This window comes from Papio anubis, chromosome 20 (assembly GCF_008728515.1).
Source record: "Papio anubis isolate 15944 chromosome 20, Panubis1.0, whole genome shotgun sequence".
Lineage (NCBI taxonomy): Eukaryota > Metazoa > Chordata > Mammalia > Primates > Cercopithecidae > Papio > Papio anubis.
Genome location: NC_044995.1, coordinates 38,420,667 through 38,440,860, shown reverse-complemented (window position 1 = coordinate 38,440,860; position 20,194 = coordinate 38,420,667). Strand labels below are relative to the sequence as shown.

Genomic DNA, 20,194 nt, shown 5'->3' with positions numbered 1-20,194 from the left:
GACAGGACTGTGTGTCTCAAGGAACAACGAGGCCTGTGTGGCTGTGGGTGACATGGTCCATGGCTTTTGGAATCCACACCTCACCCAAAAGCATATTTCCAGTCCCATAGTGATGTTTCCCACCTGAGTCAGCCCCTGCGACTAGCCTCTCAGTATCTGTCCAAGAAAAGCGTACCTATTCGGAGGCTGGCATGAATGAAATAGAATTAGACCATGCCCGGTGGCTCAAGCCTGCAATCACAACAGTTTGGGTGGCCGAGGGAGGAGGATTACTTCAGCCCAGAAGTTTGAGACCAGCCTGAGCAATATAGTAAGACCCTGTCTCTAAAAACAGAAACAAAAAAATGAAAAAAAAAATTTTTTTTTAAACTAGCCAGGTGGCATGTACCTGTAGTCCTAGACACTCAAACGGCACAGATGGGAGGATACCTTGAGCCCAGGAGTTCAAGGCTGCAGTGAACTATGATTGCACCGCTGCATTCCAGCCTGGGCTACAGATAGGCTACCTTGTTAGAAAGAAAGAGAAGGAAGGAAGGAAGGGGAGAGAGAGAAGAGAAGAGAAGATAAAAGAAAAGAAAAGAGAAAGAGAAAAAAGAAAGGGAGAGAAAGAAGAGAGGACAGAAAGAAAAGAGAGAGAAAGAGGACAGAAAGAAAGAGAGAAAGAGAAGGAAAGAGGCCAGGCACAGTGGCTCATGCCTGTAATCCCAGAACTTTGGGAGGTCGAGGCAGGAGGATCACTTAAGGTCAGGAGTTCAAGACCAGCCTGGCCAAAATGGTGAAACCCTGTCTCTGCTAAAAATACAAAAATTAGCCAGGCATGGTGGCGGGCACCTGTAATCCCAGCTACTCGGGAGGCTGAGGCAGGAGAATCGCTTGAACCCAGGAGGCAGAGGTTGCAGTGAGCCAAGATCACGCCATTGCACTCCAGCCCTGGGTGACAGACTGAGACTCCATCAAGAAGAATGGAAGGAAGGAAGGCAGGAAGGCAGGCAGGCAGAGAGGCAGGAGGGCAGGAAGGCAGGAAAAGAGGGGCTGGAGAGAGAGAGAGAGAGAGAGAGAGAGAGAGACCCTGTCTAGAGAGAGAGAGAAAGAAAGAAAGAAAGAAAGAAAGAAAGAAAGAAAGAAAGAAAGAAAGAAAGAAAGAACCTGTCAAAGAGGAAGGAAGGAAGGAGAAAGAAGAGAAAGAGAAGAGAGAAAGAAATGAGAGAAAAAAAAAGAAAAGAGGGGAGAGAAAGAAGAGAAAGAGAAAGACAGGAGAGAGAATGAGAAAAACAAAGAAAAGAGAGAAAGAGAAAGAAAAGGAGTGAGAAGGAGAAAAAGAAAAGGAAAAGAAAGAAAGTGAAAGAAAAGAGGGGAGAGGAAGAAGAGAGAGAAAGAGAAAAAGAAAGAAAAGAGAGAAAGGAGAGAGAGGAAGAGAAAGAAAGAAAGAGAGAGAGAGGGAAAGAAAAGAAAGAAAGATAAGAGAAAAAGAAAGAAGAAAGAAAAGAGAAAAAGGACGAAAGGAGAGAGAAAGAAAAGAAAAGAAAGGAGGAATAAAAGAGAAGAAAGAGAAAGAAAGTAGAGAGAAAAAGGAAAAAGAAACAAAGAAAACAAATTAAGAAGCTCAACCCCATGCAGAAACATTTCGTAAGTCACTCCAACACCCACAGGTATAAGTAGGTGGTGCACAGGATGAGGCTGCCCCCAGATTGCAAAGAACCAGCTGAAGGAAGGAAGGAGGGAAGAATTATCTCCATTCCATCTCCTCTCACCCTGCTTTAAGCATGCAAAGAAACGAGAACTCTCCCAGCCTCTCCTAAGCAGATCAACTCAGTATCAGCTTAACAAATGCAGGTACTTTCTGGTTTCTTTCCAAATCCTATAATTAATGGAGTTTAATAGATCTAGCCTTCATGACGTCTTTAAGCTTCAATTTACTCCCGTGAAACCTCACTCTTAATTGCCCATGATTGTGCATCTGTAAAGTCTTTTGTTGTTTTGCCAAATACTTTCCCATTGCGCTGAAAAAGAAATCTGCTTTCCTTTTATAACCACTTTTGCACGGATGCCATTTTTCTTCCCATTTCACAGAAATAAAACTGAAAACTGATTCAAGAGTGCTCCAGGTACAAGGGTTTATTTCATCCCTCCCCCAAAATATTCTTATTGCACATATACATTTTTCTTTTTCTTTTCCTTTCTTTTTTTTTTTTAAGAGGCAGGGTCTTGCTCTGTCGCCCAGGTGGGAGCACAGCGGCGCCGTCATAACTCACAGCACCCTTGAATTCCTGGGCTCAAGTGATCTTCCCAAGTAGCTGGGACCACAGGCCCGTGCCACCACAGCAGGCTAATTTTTTAAATTTTTCAATTTTTCATAGAGACGGGATCTCCCAGCTGGTCTCAAGCTCCTGACCTCAAGTGAGCCGCCTGTCTCGGTCTTCCAAAGCTGTGGGATGGTAAGTGTAAGCCACCGCGCCCGGCCACATCAATATTAAAGAAAGAAAGAATCGGCTGGGCTCGGTGGCTCAGGCCTGTTATCCAGCACTCTGGGAGGCCAAGGCGGGCGGATCACTTGAGGTCAGCAGTCTGAGACCAGTCTGACCAACATGGTGAAACCCCATCTCTACTAAAAATACAAAGATTAGGCGGGTGTGGTGGTGCACATCTCTAGTCCCAGCTACGCGGGAGGCTGAGTCAGGAGAATCGCTTGAACCTGGGAGGTGGAGGTTGCGGTGAGCGGAGATTGCGCCACTGCACTTCAGCCTGGGTGACAGAGTAGGACTCCTTCTCAGAAAAAAGAGAAAGAATCCAGTTTACAGGTTGGGTGGGCAGTGTAGTACCTACACATTAACTAAAATCCCAGAAACTGGACACAGTGTAAGCACTTTGGTGGCAAAGATTCTGAACAAGCCAGGCTCTGTGGCTCTCACTTGTGGTCCCAGCTACTCAGGAGGCTGAGACGGGAGAATCAGCCCAGGAGGTCAAGGCTGCAGTGAGCAATGATCACGCTACTGAACTCCAGCCTGGGTGACAGAATGAGGCCCCATCTCTGAAGATTAACTAATTAATTAATTAAGTTCTGAAAGAAGAAGGAGTATTTCTACCTGGGAAGGTAGGAAGAGAAGCAGGAAGTCAAAACCTAAGGCGCATATCCCAGGTGACATCTTTGGAGACGTGCACGTGCTTATCCCACAGCCTCACATGGGATGCTCAATTTCCCTCTCTGGTGCTATAGCACGTAGCTCCCAGTCTCCCCCATCTCATTATAGGCCCCCAAATTCACCCTGATACCCAAGCTGGAAATTGAGTTGTCAATCATGGTTCCTCGCTTCCCTTAACTCCGGGCATCAAATCCATCCGCAGGTACCATCGACTCACTTCCAAAATATATCCTGAGAGCTGGGCGTGGGGGCTATGCCTATAATCTCAACACTCTGGGAGCCTAAGGCAGGAGCATCTTTTAAGCCCAGGAGTTCAAGACCAGCCTGAACAACATAGCGAGACTCTGTCTGTGCAAAAAAAAAAAAAAAAAAATTAATTAGCGAAGCATGGTGGCACGCAATGGCAATGGTAATCCCAGCTACTCTGAAGGCTGAGGCAGGAGGATCACCCGAACTCAGGAAGTTGAGGCTGCAGTGAGCTATTAACAAGCCACTGCACTGCAGCCTGGACGACAAAGTGAAACCCTGTCTCAAAAATAAAAATAAGCCAGGCATGGAGGCTCATGCCTGTAATCCCAGCACTTTGGGAGGCCAAGGCAAGAGGATCACCTGAGGTCAGGAGTTCGAGACCAGCCTGGACTACATGGTGAAACCCCATCTCTACTAAAAATACAAAACTTAGCCAGGCATGATGCTGGGCACCATAATTTCAGCTACTTGGGAGGCTGAGGCAGGAGAATCACTTTCACCCGTGAGGAGGAGTTTGCAGTGAGCCAAGATTGCATCATTGCACTCCAGCCTGGGTGACAGAGCGAGACTCTGTCTCAAAAAAATAAAAAGTGAAAATAAAAACAAGGCTGAGCACAGTGGCTCACCCCTGTAATCCCAGCACTTTGGAAGGACGAGGTGGGCGGATCACCTGAGGTCAAGGGTTCAACACCAGCCTGGCCAACATGGTGGAACCCCGTCTCTACTAAAAACACAAAACTTAGCCGGGCATGGTGGCATGTGCCTGTAACCCCAGCGAGAGGCTGAGACAGGAGAGTTGCTTAAATCCAAGAGGCAGAGGTTGCAGTGAGCCGAGATCGCGCCACTACACTCCAGCCTGAGCAACAGAGTGAGACTCTATCTCAAAAAATAATAATAATAATATATAAAAATAAAAATAAAAAATGTCAATCAGCACATTTGCTTTTGCTGGAACACAAGCGGCATCCTCCCAGGCTGCCCCATCCCTGTAACTTTGTCCCCTCCCCTTCTCCCTGTTACCCTTTTAGCCCCAGAATCACTGTCCTCCTCCCTGTTTCTGGGCTGTGCCAAGCTCATTGCACCTTCGCACCTGCTGTTCCCTCTTCCTGGAATGCTTTTCCGCTAGTCTCGGACAGGCCAGCTTCCTGTCTTCATGCAAGGCCGTGATCAGATGCCGGCTTGCAGAACCATCTGCCCAAAGCACCACCCCCAGCAGGTGCTCTCATCACACTCGCCTGTGAGGTCTTCCTTGTGGTGTTTGTTGCTCCCTGAGACCAGTACATATATGCAGGCTTCTATAACATCCACCTCCCTGATAGGATCTCAGCTGAATTTGAACAAGGATCTTGGCCTGCCTCATTTGCCATTGAGTCCCCAGTACCTTCACTATTTCTTGCCTGAATGAATGAATAATTTTAGGAATGAATCTACCCAGGAAAATGTCATTAAGCCCCTTCCAAACCACCACCAGCGGTCTGGGACTTTTCAATTTTATGTATTTATTTTTAATTTTATTATTATCATTATTATTATTATTATTATTATTATTGAGACAGAGTGTCACTCTGCTGCCCAGGCTGCAGTGCAGTGGCGTGATCTCAGCTCACTGCAACCTCTGCCTCCTGGGTTCAAGCGATTCTCCTGCCTCAGCCTCCTGAGTAGCTGGGACTACAGGCGCCCACCACCATGCCCAGCTAATTTTTGTATTTTTAGTAGAGATGGGGTTTCACCATGTTGGCCAGACTGGTCTCGATCTCCTGACCTCAGGTGATCCTCCCGCCTCGGCCTGCCAAAGTGTTGGGATTACAGGCGTGAGCCACCGTGCCCAGCCATTTTATTATTATTTTTGAGATAGGGTCTCACTCTGCCACCCAGGCTAGAGTGCAGAGGCATGATCCTACCTCACTGCAGCCTCGAACTCCTGAAATCAATCGATCATCCTACCTCAGCCTCTCGAGTAGCTGGGACCACAGGTGCACACCACTATGCCTAGCTAATTATTTTATTTTATTTTTTGAGAGATGGGGTCTCACTATATTGCCCAGGCTGATCTCTAACTCTTGGCTTCAAATGGTCCTCCCGCCTCAGCCTCCCAGTGTGCTGGGATTACAGGCATGAGCCACCGTGCCCAGCCTGGGATGTTTTTCTAAGTAGGGAAGGGATAAAGTATGCCAGGAAATAAGGCATATTCTGGTCCCACCTCTTCACACAACAATGAACTGTTGGGTTCCAGGAAAATTGCCTAAGCCTCTGAATCTCCGTTTTCTTCTCCACAACGTGGGGATCATGGCAAGTACTTCAAAGAGCCGTTGTCGTGAAGTGTTATTAGGCTCCGCCATGAGAAGTCAGTGCAATGAGCACAGCGCTGGGCCACGGAAAGGGCTAGGTCCACACCTGGTCTAGTGTTAACCTGGGGCAGGTGGGCAGAGCGGGGCATCTGCAGGAAAGGGGCTGAGCCGCTCCAGCTACACCACCAAGGATGCTTTGCAGAGCGCTCGTGAGCGGTTCCAACGGAGCCCCAGCTGTCCTGTGTACACACAAGAAACAAACACATTTCCAGCCAGCGGTCGCTCCCTCCCCAGCTGGGTGCCTGCGCCTGGCACCTGCGGGGACCCCATGACCAAATGTGCTGTTTTCTCTCTCTCTCTCTCTCTCTCTCTGTTTGCCTAACCTCAGCACGGAGGAAGTGGCAAAGTGCACAGGCATGGCTTCACCGAGAATCAGCCGGGTTCCACCAACAGACAGCGCCAAAGAGAAGACAATGGAAAAAGTAAATAGAAGAAAATAAACAACCCGAAGCCTGAGGCCACAGACGGCCTCATTGTTAATGGAATAACAATCATAGCAGCTGTCCGCTATGCCAGGTATTGGTGGTACCCACTACTTTCCCACACCTGAAATGGGGGTTGACCCCACCGTCGGCAAGCCTGGACTGGCCTGAATTGCCATGGCAACCGGATGGTAGCTGGAGATGCTCCTGATTCACACAGCCTGGTCCAGGAGCTCTAGGGGAAGAGACAGAGAGGGAGGGACCGCAGGGAAGTCTGGGGGTGCTTTCTATCACCCTCCCATGTGGACAGAAACATTTACATGGCTGTGGCAGACACCAGGCTTCACCACCCACAAATGAAAGAAGTGGTCACAACTGGTAAAAATGAGTAAAAGATACAGCACTTCATTTTTAAAAAGTAGAGGAAAAACATTCTCTGAAACTTTGCAGGTTCATCATACACACTGGAAAAGCACGTGAAGCTGGAGCCAGGCATCACGGCGTGCACCTGTAGTCCTAGCTACTCGGGAGGCTGTGGCCAGAGGACCACTTGAGCCCAGGAGGTCAAGGCTGCAGTGAGCTATGATTGCACCACTGCGCTCTTGCTGGGGTGACAGAGTGAGACCCTGACTCAAAAAAAAAAAGGAAGGGGAAAGATGCTCCTTGGAAGGGGATGGGAGCTCAGGAAGCCCCAATATGTCCTTTATCTAAGGAATTCAACATAGAGCCAGGCAGGGGCTGGACTGTAACCTTACAGGCTCTCCTTTTATTCTCTGGAATGGGAAAATGCCTTTTTCCTCCCATCTTGGAGGAAAATTTAAAAACTAAAAATGAGAGGCCAAGGTGGGAGAATCACTTGAGCCGGGGAAGTTGAGGCTGCAGTGAGCTGTGATCGCACCACTGCACTCCAGCCTGGCGTACAGAGCGAGGCCCTGTTTCTTAAAAGAAAGTACAAGAGATGGACTCGAACCACTATTGCTGGCTCTGAGATGAAGGAGGCCACGAGCCAGGGAATGCAGGCCACCCCTGGAAGCTGAGAATGACCCCTGCTGACAGCCAGCAAGGAAACAGGACTCCAGTCCTACACAGCATGAAACTGGATTCTGCCAACAACTTAAATGAACAAGCAAACAGGACCAGGTACAGTGGCTCACGCCTGTAATCCCAACACTTTGGGAGGCCGAGGCGGGCGGATCACGAGGTCAGGAGATCGAGACCATCCTGGCTAACACGGTGAAACCCCGTCTCTATTAAAAATACAAAAAATTAGCCAGGGGTGGTGGCGGGCGCCTGTAGTCCCAGCTACTCGGGAGGCTGAGGCAGGAGAATGGCGTGAACCTGGGAGGCGGAGCTTGCAGTGAGCCAAGATTGGGCCACTGCACGACAGCCTGGGTGACAGAGTGCGACTCCATCAAAAAAAAAAAAAAAAGAAAAAGAAAACAAGATTCTTCCCTAGAGCCTCTGGAAGGAAGCACAGCCAAGTAACACTGATTTCAGTCCAGCCAGGCCTGTTGGATTTCTGACCTACAGAAACTGTGAGATATTAAGTGAGTGGTTTGTTTTGTTTTGTTTTGTTTGAGATGGAGTCTCACTCTGTCGTCCAGGCTGGAGTGCAGTGGTGCGATCTCGGCTCACTGCAACCTCCACTTCCTGGGTTCAAGCGATTCTCATGCCTCAGCCTCCGGAGTAGCTGGAAGTACAGGCACCTGCCACCATGCCTGGTTAATTCTGATATTTTTAGTAGAGACGGGGTTTCACCATGTTGGCCAGGCCGGTCTTGAACTCCTGACGTCAGCTGATTCGCCCACCTTGGCCTCCCAAAGTGCTGGGATTACAGGTGTGAGCCACCGCCCCCGGCCCACTGAGTGTGGTTAAGGCATTTATTTTGTGGTAATTTGGAATGGCAGCAATAGAAAAATTAATAGGCAGTTACATGTAGAATAATTTTTTACAAACATGGAATTTGTGAGATTATATATGTGTATATACATACATACATATATATTAAAAGTCTACAACTTTTTTATACTTAGTAATATATCTTAGATAACACTCCAAATCAGCTCCTATAGGAATGTTTCTTACCAACATTCCACATCAGTTCCTATAGTTTATTTTTATGTTGCTGTTTTTTGAGACGGGGTCTTGCTATGTCACCCAGGCTGGGGTACAGTGGCACGATCATAGCTCACTGCAGCCTCAACCTCCTAAGCTCAAGCAATCCTACTGCCTCAGCCTCCCGAGTGGCTGAGATTACAGGCACACACCACCATACCCAGTTTCCGATAGTATTTTTCAATGACTCCATCAAATGTATCTGGTCTGGATCTCTGGGTCTTTCTGATTTCTTGCTATTCCCAAGAATGTTGCAGCCAATGTCCTGCATTGTAGACCTTCAGGTTCTGCTACAAGTATCTCTGTAGAATGAATCCCCAGAGGTGGAGTTGCTCTGTCAAAGAGTGTAAGGCTGGGCGAGGTGGCTCACACCTGTAATCCCAGCACTTCGGGGGGTTTGCATTCGAGTGGAATATACACAGGTGTGGAGTCCTGGTTGAGAGCACAGAAGTGTTCCTTTAAAAGCAGCTTAAATACTTCGGGAGGCTGAGGCAGGCAGATCACTTGGGGTCAGGAGTTCAAGACCAGCCTGGCCATCAGGGTGAAACTCCGTCTCTACTAAAAATACAAAATACAAAAATTAGCCAGGTGTGGTGGCAGGCACCTATAATCCCAGCTACTCGAGAGGCCGAAGCACGAGAATCGCTTGAGCCTAGGAGGCAGAGATTACAGTGAGCCGAGACTGCGCCCCTGCATTGCAGCCTGGGCAACAGAACAAGACTGTCTAAAGAAAAATTTTTAATAAATAAATAAAAGAAAAGCAGTTTAAAAACACATCTATGTTTGAAATCACATCTCCTCCCCTCCTCTCTCTTGTTCTCTCTCTCTCTCTCTGGCCTTGATCCTCTCTCTTCCACTTGTCATTTGACCCTGCCTTTCTCTGTGTGCTAAGAGCTCCACCAATTAAACATCTTAATCCAGCCCTGGACAAAACCAGGGTTGCTAAGACCCAGGGAAATGGTCTCCCCTCCCAAGTTCTAGGCCACAGAGTGTGAAATTCAGCAGACCGTGGATTCTAACGGCTCCTAAGGAGGCGCCGGGATGAAGATCATCTAAATGTCATTTGTAATCAACCTTCAAATGCATTTGTCACCTTCCGGATGATGTTTTATTTGGCTGAGAGTAAAAGCGATTTCCAGGCCCTGAACAAACACTCCCCATGGTAGGGAGCCAGGTGTGGAGCAACTGATAAGGATCTTCCTAGAATTGAAAACTCAGAACCAGGAAACAACCCAAATGTGCATTGACAGTGGGATGGATAAACAAAAACATGTGTTGCGGCCGGGTGTGGGGGCTCACGCCTGCAATCCCAGCACGTTGGGAGGCCAAGGGGTGTGGATCACCTGAGGTCAGGAGTTTGAGACCAGCCTGGCCAACATGGAGAAACCCCATCTCTACTAAAAACACAAAAATTAGCCAGGCGTGGTGGTGCACACCTGTAATCCTAGCTACTCGGGAGGCCGAGGCAGGAGAATCGCTTGAACCCGGTAGGCGGAGGTTGCAGTGAGCCAAGATCGCACCATTGCACTCCAGCCTGGGGGACAAAAGCGAGACTTCATCTCAAAAAAAAAAAAAAAAAAATGATGTGGGTGGTGCATGATCACTTGAGGTCAGAAGTTCGAGACCAGTCTGGCCAATGTGTGAAACCCCATCTCTACTAAAAATACAAAAATTAGCCGGGCGTGGTGGCACATGCCTGTAATCTCAGCTACTCAGGAGGCTGAGCCAGGAGAATCGCTTGAACCTGGGAGGTGGAGGTTGCAGTGAGCCAAGATCGTGCCATTGCACTCCAGCCTGGGTGACAGAGCGAGACTCTGTCTCAAAAAAAAAAAGAATTAATAAGTGAATACAGGTATCAATAAGTGGTTATAGGCACCAATAATTGAATATAAATACCAATAAGTAGATATAGGCATCAATAAGTGGGTATAAGCACCGGTAAGTGAATATAGGCATGAATCAATAGATGTAGGCACGGCCAGGCGCGGTGGCTTATACCTGTAATCCCAGCACTTTAGGAGGCTGAGGCAGGCGGATTGCCTGAGCTCAGGAGTTTGAGACCAGCTCGGGCAATATGGTGGAACTCCATCTCTACTAAAAATGCAAACAAAAAAAATTAGCCAGGTATGGTGACACACACCTGTAGTCCCAGCTACTTAGGAGGCTGAGGCAGGAGAATCACTTGAACCCAGGAGGTGGAGGTTGCAGTGAGCAGGGATCACACCACTGCACTGCAACCTGGGTGATACAGCGAGACTGTGTCTCAAAAAAACAAAAAAAAAGATGTAGGCCCCAATAAGTAGATATAGACACCAATAAATGGACATAGGCACCAATAAATGGACATAGGCACCAATAAGTAGATGTAGACACCAATAAGTAGGCATAAGCCTCAATAAGTAGATATAGGCCTCAATAAATAGACATAGGCACCAGTAACTAGATATAGGCATGAATAAGTGGATATAGGGCTCAATAAGTAGGCATAAGCATCAATAAGTAGCCGCAGGCACCAATAAGTAGATATAGGCATCAATAAGCAGACGTAGCATCAGTAACTGAATATAGGCACCAATAGGTGGGTATAGGTATCAATAAGTAGCTACAGGCCCAATAAGAGGATATAGACATCAATAGATGGATATAGCCGCCAATAAGTGGATATAGGCATCAATAGGTAGATATAGGCATCAATAAATGGATATAGGCACCAACAAGTAGAGATAGCATCAATAGTTAGATACAAGGGTTTTTATGCTCATTCTGGCCACAACCCGGAGCTTCCCCATCTCACACAGGGTGGAACCCCTCCCGCCCCAACTTTGCATAGACAAGCAACCAGCAAGATGAAAGAAAAAGTAAAGCTGGGGCCAAGAAGAGCTCTCATCACTTGGGGCAAAACTCCAGAACTGCCCCACATACATGAGAACAGAGCTAAATAAAACGCCAGGCCAGATGGCCAAGGTTGAACGGAAGCTGAGACCAGCAAGCCAGCATAGCCCCGACTGTGGCTGGAAGTGTTCATTCCCTGGTGAGAATAAACCATGTCACAGCTGGTCTCGTGTTCCACCCACTTTCTTCTTCACCAGCTGGACGGTGTGATCACGGTGCGGTGAGACAAACACGTACCCTCCCACCGAGATGAACCGATCGCCCAGGATTGCTGGATGGTTGCGCAGCCCCAGGACACTGAGTGAGGTTGCAGGACGGGGGAAGGAGGGGAGGAGATCCCCGGGGGTGCAGGCTGTTGGGCTGAATCTCAGGCTGAATTCTTCCTCCCAACTGGCTCTGTTGTCCTCCCCATCACTCATGCATCCATTCGTCATTCATTCATTCATCCAGCAATATTTATTGAGCACCTACTGTATGCCAGGCACTGTTCTCAACACTGGGGACTAAGGCATGAATAACAGAGACAAAAGTTCCTCCTGGAGCTGGCGTTCTAACGAAGGAGATGGACAAGAAAGAGGAAAAACTCATGAAATAGACAGAACGTCAGACGGAGAAAAGAAAACGGTAGAGGAGGAGGGGGAAGGGGAAGCTGACTGTCATTTAGGTAAAGTGGCCAGAATGGCCTCACTGAGAAAGAAATATTTAGTAAAGACCTGAAGGGAGGTGAGGATGAGGGAGGATGCAGGAGGGTGTCTGTGGGAAGAGCGTTCCACGGCAGAGGAAAAGGCCTCTGCAAAGGCGCTATGGCTGACCGTGTGACTGATGTGTTCAAGGAACGGCGCAGAGGCCAGTGTGGCTGGAGCACAGTGAGTGAGGGGGCAGGAGGTGAGGGCAGGGAGGTGAGGGGCACAGATGGTGCAGGGTCTTGTGGGCCATAGGGAGAACTCTGGCTTTTGCTCTGCAGGAGGTGGGAGCCATGGAAGGCTCTAAGGAGATGAGGGATGTGGCCTGACTCAGGTATTCACGGGAGCCCTCTGGAGGTCACATTTGCAAGAAACCCCAAATGCAGTGGAATCGATCACCCCAGATATTGTGGGGTTCCTTCCTTCTCTCTTTCCTTCACTTCCACATTCTACTCATCATCAGAGCTGGTGATGTCCTCTTGTCCTTCCCCTCCCACTTGCCGTAGGCCACACTTATCCCTCCCTGAATCTTGTCTCCTCCAGTTCATCATAAACAATCAGCTCATCCATTAGCCAGTCAGTCCCCTAAAGACTCCCCACAGCCAGTTGAATAAAGTGTGAGTCCTCGCCAGGCGTGGTGGCTCACGCCTGTAATCCCAGCACTCTGCGAGGCCAAGGCAGGTGGATCGTTTGAGGTCAAGAGTTCGAGATCAGCCTGACCAACATGGTGAAACCCCATCTCTACTAAAAATACAAAATTAGCTGGGCGTGGTGGTGGACGCCTGTAATCCCAGCTACTTGGGAGGCAGAGGCAGGAGAATCGCTTGAACCCGGGAGGCGGAGGTTGCGGTGAGCCGAGATCGCACCATTGCACTCTAGCCTGGGCGACAAGAGCGAAACTTCATCTCAAAAAAAAAAAAAAAACAAAAGCAAGCAAACAAACAAAAAGTCAACAACAACAACATAAAAGCAATCAGCTCATCCATCAGTCAATCCCGTAAAGACTCTCTCCACAGCCAGCTGAATAAAGTGTGAGTCCTTTCACCAGCCCCGTATATGTGCCACGATGTGGCCCCAGAATTCCTTCCACCCTTACTTCCCACTACATGAAGCTGATGCTCTGAGACAATCCTGACCACACCCCTGACTTTCACCACCCTGAATACCCTTCCCTCTCCCCATCCCAAGGTCCAGCTCAAAAGACATTTCTGCTTCACAAGCCTCTTCTAGAAAATCCTACCAGTGCCCACACTTCCTGTCTGCCCATGGCTCCCTGCCCCTAGCACCTGCCGCTCCCAACCTGCGGTTCCTCTGGCTGCAGGAGTGAGGCCCATCTGCAGGGGACAGACAGGTCACAGGTGCTACCCCTGGAATATTCCTCAACCAATGGTTGCTGCCAGGAGTTGGTAGAGAAATATCCCCGTCTTTGCAACCAGCCTGCTTGGGCTTGGATTCGAGATCAGTCACCTCCTGCTGTGTGACCTTGGGTAAATCACTTCACCTCTCTGGGCCAGTTTCCTCATCTGTAAAATGGGGACAATAAAAGCACATCCTTCACAGTGTCATTGTGAGGATGAAATAATTAATTCTCTGCAGCATGTCCAGGACAGTGTCCCACACATGTAAGCCCCAATATGAGTGTTTGCTATTGTTATTACTGTGTTTACGATGATAGTTTCATTCTCTGTTGAATCCTCTAAGCCTAGCACAGTGCCCGGCCAACAGTAAGAACTCAATAAATAATTGCTGAAAGGCAGATTGCCAGGTGCGGTGGCTCACCTCTGTAATCCCAGCAATTTGGGAGGCTCAGGCGAGAGGATTGTTTGAGGCCAGGAGTTTAAGACCAGCCTGGGTGACATAGGGAGACCCCCCTATCTCAACAAAAATATAATAATAAATTAGCCAGGTGCAGTGGTGCACACCTGTAGTTGCAGCTACGAGGAGGACCGAAGTAGAAGGTTCACTTGAGCCCTGGAAGTTGAGGCTGCAGTGAGCTATGATCAAGCCATTGCATTCCAACCTAGGTGACAGAGCAAAACAAAGAAAAGAGAGAGACACAGAGAGAGAGAAGGAAGGAGGGAAGAAAAAAGATAGAAGAAAGAGAGAGAGGAAGGAAGGAGGGAAGGAAGGAAGGAATGATGGATGATGGAAATGAATGAGAAAGAAAGAAAGAATGAAAAAACATGAAAGATGAAAGAAAGAAAGAAAAGAAAGAAAAGAAAGAAAGAAAGAAAGAAAGAAAGAAAGGAAGGAAGGAAGGAAGGAAGGAAGGAAGGAAGGAAGGAATGGAAGGAAGGAAGGAGGAAGGAAAGGAGGAAAGAGGAAGAAGGAAGGGGAAGGAAGGAAGGAAGGAAGGAAGGACAGAGGAAGGAAAGGAAAGAAAGAGGAAGGAAGGAAGGAAGGAAGGAAGGAAGGAAGGGAAGAAGAAGGAAAAGGAGAGAGGGGAGGGAAGGAAGGAAGGAAAAGAAGGAAGGAAGGAAGGAAGGAAGGAAGGAAGGAAGGAAGGAAGGAAGGAAGGAAGGAAGGAAGGAGGAAGGTGGATCAATTATTCCTCTTGTCCAAGCAGGGCAAAACCAGTGGCATCAGGTCAATACTGAAACTGAACCAAATACCTGCACACTTAACACCATGTGTCATCCCCTGTCCATCCTCTCTCTCTCTCTCTCTCTCTCTCTCTCAATAAACTTGCTTTATCTCCATAATGTTAATTCGGAGAGCTAAAAGGAAACAGTACAGAGTACCAGGAAAAAAATGAAACTTCTCCCACGGGGACTGTATTTCTCTAATGTATCTCCCACAAACTAAACCATGCATCTGTTCTCTGAAGTCATTCTTGGGCAGGAGTGGGTGGGTAATGTTGCTTATATTCTATCTCCTTGAATTTTTTTCCTGATTAGGTATTCTTGACTCCTCAATATTGAGCAACTGGTAGGTGTTTCACCATCTCCCTCTTTTATCCCGCCTCTTTGGCGAGACAGTGTCTGTGTGTGTCATCAACATATTCACATGTTAAAGCAATAATTCATTACGGAGGTCATTTTCTGGTTTTTTTTTTTTTTTTTTTTTTAGATACAGTGTCTTGCTCTGTTGCCCAGGCTGGGATGCAGTGACATGATCAGAACTCCCTGCAACCTCTAACTCCTGGGCTCAAGTGATCCTCCCACCTCAGCCTCCTGAGAGTTGGGACCACAGGCATTGGCCACCGCGCTTGGCTAATTTTAAAATGTTTTATAGAAACGAGATCTTGCTCTGTTGCCCAGGCTGGTTTTAAACTCCTGAACTCAAGCAATCCTCCCACCTTGGCCTCCCAAAGCTCTGGGATTACAGGCGTGAGCCACTTCGCCCAGCCCGCAGTGGTCATTTTGAATTCTGATTTGCTTTGTTTGTTCAACAAATATTTATTAACTACCAACTGTGTACCACTGTGATCCAATTGTCATTCACCTTCGGATCATAAGACTCTAGAGAAATCACCTAAAAACTGCCTCCCAGCCAGGCACTATAACTCAGCCTGTAATCCCAGCATTTTGGGAGGCCAAGGCAGGCAGATCACCTGAGGTCAGGAGTTCGAGACCAGCCTGGCCAACATGATGAAACCCCGTCTCTACCAAAAATATAAAAAATTAGCTGGGTGTGGTGGCATGTACCCTGTAATCCCAGCTACTCAGGAGGCTGAGGCAGGAGAATCACTTGAACTCGGGAGGCGGAGGTTGCAGTGAGCCGAGATCGTGCCACTGTACTCCAGCCTGGGCAACAGAGTGAGACTCTGTCTCAAAAACAAAACAAAACAAAGCAAAAACAAAACCTGCGTCCCCTTGGCGGGTTCAAAAGAAAATGTAGTGATGGTTTCGCTGGAGAAAAAAAATAACTGGACACCAAAATCTGTAGTCCCTTTGGGGAAAAGAAAGTGAGTAGCCCTTGAGTTGAGTCCTGAAAAAAGATGTTTGAAGATGGTGTCTGCCTACTATCTTCAAGATTTTGGTGGTGTTTGCCAAGAATTCATGTATGAGTTAGTAGGGTCCATAATATGGTTCTGTTACTCATATCTGACCAGGACAATTTCATGGAGGGTAAGACAAGTGGTAGAGGAGAAGAAAGAAGTGTGAATTTAAAAAGAAATCAGAGGCCAGGTGTGGTGGCTCATGCCTATAATTCCAGCACTTGGGGACGCTGAGGCAGGTGGATCACTTGAGGTCAGGAGTTCGAGACCATCCTGGCCAACGTGGTGAATCCCCGACTCTACTAAAAACACAAAAATTTGCCAGGTGTGGTGGTGTGTGCCTTTAGTTCCAGCTACTTGGGAGGCTGAGGTAGGAGAATTGCTTGAACCCAGGAAGCAGAGGTTGCAGTGAGCCGAGATGGCACCACTGCACTCCAGTCTGGGCGACAGAGCAAGACTCTGTCTCAAAAATAAAATAAAATAAAATAAAATAAAACAAATCAGAAGTGAAAGAAGTCAGACCCACAGTCTGAAAGAAGTCAGACCCACCTATTGTATGATTCATTTATATGAAATATGAAGAGCAGAAAAAGGTCTGTAGAGACAGAAAGTAGATTAGGGGTCACTGAGGGGTCACAGAAGACGGAAATGCGGAGTGACTTCAAATGGGGACAGGGTTTCCCTTTGGGGTGATGAAAAATTTCTGGAACTAGATAGAGGTGGTGGTACAACATTGTGAACGAAGTACATTGCCATTTAATTGTTTGCTCTAAAATGGTTAAAATGAAGGCCAGGCACAGCGGCTCACTCCTGTAATCCCAGCACTTTGGGAGGCTTCCGCAGGGGGATCACTTGAGCCCAGGAGCTCAAGACCAACCTGGGCAACATGGCGAAACCGCATCTCTACAAAAATATACAAACAATTAGCTGGGCGTGGTGGAGCATGCCTGCGGTACCAGCTACTTGGAAAGCTGAAGCAGGAGAACAGCTTGAACCCAGGAGGTGGAGGTTGCAGTGAGCCGGGATTGTACCACTGCACTCCAGCCTGGGTGTCAGAGTGAGACTCTGTCTCAAAATAAATAAATAAGTAAATAATAAAAAGAAATTAAACACACGCTCTGGAGAGTAATTTGAAAGTAGCCAACATTTAGTGAGCACGTACTAGGTGCCTGGCACTGGGTATCACCTGGCTGGGCCTCCCAGCAATGCTAAGACACAGATGCCATTGTCATCCTTGCTGTCAGCAGGGGACACTGAGGCACAGAGGGCTGACTGGCTTCCCTGGGTCACACACCAATGAGTGTGCGCCCTCCGGGGCTTCTCAGATGCTGACTGGCTCATGACTCATCCAGCCTCAAGTTCAAACGCAGATTCTAACTCAGCAGGGCTGAGTGGAGCCCCAGACTGGCCAAGACTTTTTTTTTTTTTTTTTTTTTTTTTGAGACGAATCTCGCTCTGTGACCCAGTCTGGAGTACAATGGCGCGATCTCGGCTCACTGCAACCTCTGCCTCCTGGGTTCAAGCAATTCTCCTGCCTCAGCCTCCCGGGTAGCTGGGATTACAGGTGTCTGCCACCGTGCCTGGCTAATTTTTGTATTTTTAGTAGAGACGAGGTTTCACTATGTTGGCCAGGCTGGTCTTGAACTCCTGACCTCAGGTGATCCACCCAAAAAGTGCTGGGATTACAGGCGTGAGCCACCTCACCCTGCCAAGACCAGCACTTTGAGGGGAGGATCTCTTCCCCGGAGGCTAAGTCAGTCCTCCCTCATCCATTGGACAAACTTGGCCTTGCCTGAGGGGGTCGGAAAATGCTTACCCAGAGCTCTCGCCTGTCTGTCACTGTGGAGACAGCTAGGGTTGAAAGATCCTGGAATAGAAGCTCCTGCATTTGCCCTGGGACCAGACGGTCCTCTGGTCCTATACACTAACATTTTAGATAATAATAATAAATGAAACCCTCGCCAGAGCTTTTGATGTCCACGAGTTTTACAGCTCATTTTCCCAGTAATTTCACTCAGTGTCAAATCCACCGTCTCCCTCCCGACCCCTGTAATGATCTTCTGTTTTCTTTTAGGGGAGGCTGCATTGAACTGAACCCATCTTACGTGGAGGGAAAGTGGCATTTGCGCCTAGTGACATCTTTTTTTTTTTTTTGAGATAGAGTCTCACTCTGTCACCCAGGCTGGAGTGCAGTGGCACGATCTTGGCTCACTGCCACCTCCGCCTCCCAGGTTCAAGTAATTCTCCTGCCTCAGCCTCCTGAGTAGCTGGGACTGCAGGTGCCCGCCACCGCTCCCGGCTAATGTTTTGTATTTTTAGTAGAGACAGGGTTTCACCATGTTAGCCAGGATGGTCTCGATCTCCTGACCTCAAGTGATCCGCCCGCCTCGGCCTCCCAAAGTGTTGGGATTACGGGCATCAGTCACCGCACCTGGCCACCAAGTGACATCTTGATACATCTCCTGAGATCTCTGTGTCTTGGAGGAAAACGGACTATCCACACAGGGATAAACTCAGCCTCTTAGACTTCTAGAGTTGGGGGGCCTTCCTGCAGCCTGGTACTAGGGTGTTGATGGGGGACTAGGGGTCACATGGGTAAGGAGAGGTCGGGGTCAACTATAGGCACCTGAGATCCCTGCAAGCAACCGAAGGCTATCCCCGAAAGAGCAGGTGCGGGATATGGCGAGGCTGCCCTAGAGTCACTGTCCCTGAACAGGCCAGGAGCCCTGAGCCGGGGATACCTACAGAATATTCCTCCATAGCACCTAGGGCTTTGGGGAGAAGGAGAGATAGAAGCTTCCTTCTTGTTGGTTCAGCCTCTGGGAAGGTGCTCTGACCTCCTGTTGACATTCTAAATTGGCCCTTCTCCTGGGTCAACCTCTCAGGAGCCTCTAAGGAAGGAGCCTGGAGCAATCGACGTGCCCCGCCATCCTTGCCCTGCCGTCCCCAGCAGCATCTGTTGTATGAAGCTGTTAGGTTCAAAGGAAGGAGAGGGGAGAAGAGGAATTCTGCCAGTTTTTCCCACTTCTTGAGAAACAAAAGCCACCCAGAGAGACAACTCGGTCCAAAAGTAAAGAAAAGAGGGGGAGGGGCAAGAGGGATGGCTTAGAGGGGGTGTCCAGCTCTTTCTCTGCTTTTCCTTCCAGTGGGGCAAGGGAGGGAAGAATATTAAATGTTAAAAGGAAGAAGTGGTTTCCTAAGACGATGTAATTATTTTCAACAGCCTAAACTCCATCTGCCATTTACCTCCCTTTTCCCAACACATTTACGCTGCGTTGATCACAGCAAACAAGGCCCAGGCACGCGGGCTTCGGGAACTTTTATTCGGGGTCCCCAAAGCCATAGGCAATTGGGGGGTTGGGGGCGGCGAGGGGATATTGCATAATTCTAAATGTTGTCACTTGCTCAAAGCAGTACGAGACTTAAAATGTGGACTTGAATGGGGGGGTGGGGGAGATATTAAAAAGTAGAATTTGACTTAGGTCAGAAATTCTCATTCTTGGGAAAACGTCACACGTTCAGGGCAGATGGCAAAGACGGTGGTTGCTGGGAGGGGGGTTGCCAAGGGCAATTGAATGAAAATGGATTTTTAAGAAAGAAACAGGAATACGCTGGAAATGAAGAGCCTGCCCTCCTTCTTCCCAGCAAGAGAAACTGTTCAGAAACGGGAAGAGGTTCTCAAGACAGAAGCAAGTGAAATTCAGAAATGAGCTGCCCACCCGCCAAGAAAAGCTCTTCATAGAGGGACAGGGGAAGATCTTTGTATTTCTACCTTTGCAGATGGAGGTAATTTGCAGCAAGGAAAGAAAACCTAAGCTGCTTACAGGACTTTGCCTCCAGCGTCCCCCACTCTCAGAAGCCCCACTCACCTGTCTCGCATCAGCGCTGGGGCTCAGGCGACGCGGCTAGTGGTCAGCACTGCGAGTCCTCCAGGGGTCCAGAGGGTCCCACCTCGTCAGCACCCAGGGGTCTGAGCCATCTGAAGTCCATGCATCCATGGCCCATCCAGTGGAAAGAAGAAGGGTGGCCCAGAGAGAGGAGGGAGGAAAGTGGGTGCCAAGAAAAGCAGTTCTCTGAGCAGAGGGCTCCCCACAAAAGCAGACACTGAACGGGGATGCTGTACCAGCTGCCAAGGGAAAAAAAAAAAAAAAAAGGAGGAGGAGGAGGTTTCCCTGATGCTGGGAGGAGGGAAAGGAGGACCGATCGTTCTCAGCTCCTGATCGTTTTAGCGAAGTGCTACATGGGGACCCAGCCTGGGGAGATCAATCCAAGCAGAAGCTTAGAGCAAGCCAGCCCCACTGCTCCTCAGGGGGAACAATAATTTACGATTTCTTACTCTCTTCTTTACGCCCCTTAACACTGCACCGTGACCTCCCAGCACAGGACAGAACTGTCGTCTCAGAAA

At 48.5% G+C, this 20,194-nt stretch overlaps 1 protein-coding gene across 16 annotated transcripts in view; it reads right to left on the bottom strand.

Moving 5' to 3' along the window:
* Positions 1-19,935, bottom strand: part of CACNA1A (calcium voltage-gated channel subunit alpha1 A) — a 428,952-nt gene extending 409,017 nt beyond the window's left edge. For 10 of the 16 annotated variants that reach the window (XM_031659832.1, XM_031659842.1, XM_031659846.1 and 7 more), the window contains exon 1: positions 19,659-19,935. The gene's annotated coding sequence lies outside the window, so the exon portion shown is untranslated. The remainder of the gene's footprint in view (positions 1-19,658) is intronic. The other 6 variants (XM_031659837.1, XM_031659838.1, XM_031659839.1 and 3 more) reach the window with 2 other exon arrangements.
* Positions 19,936-20,194: the final 259 nt, after the last annotated feature.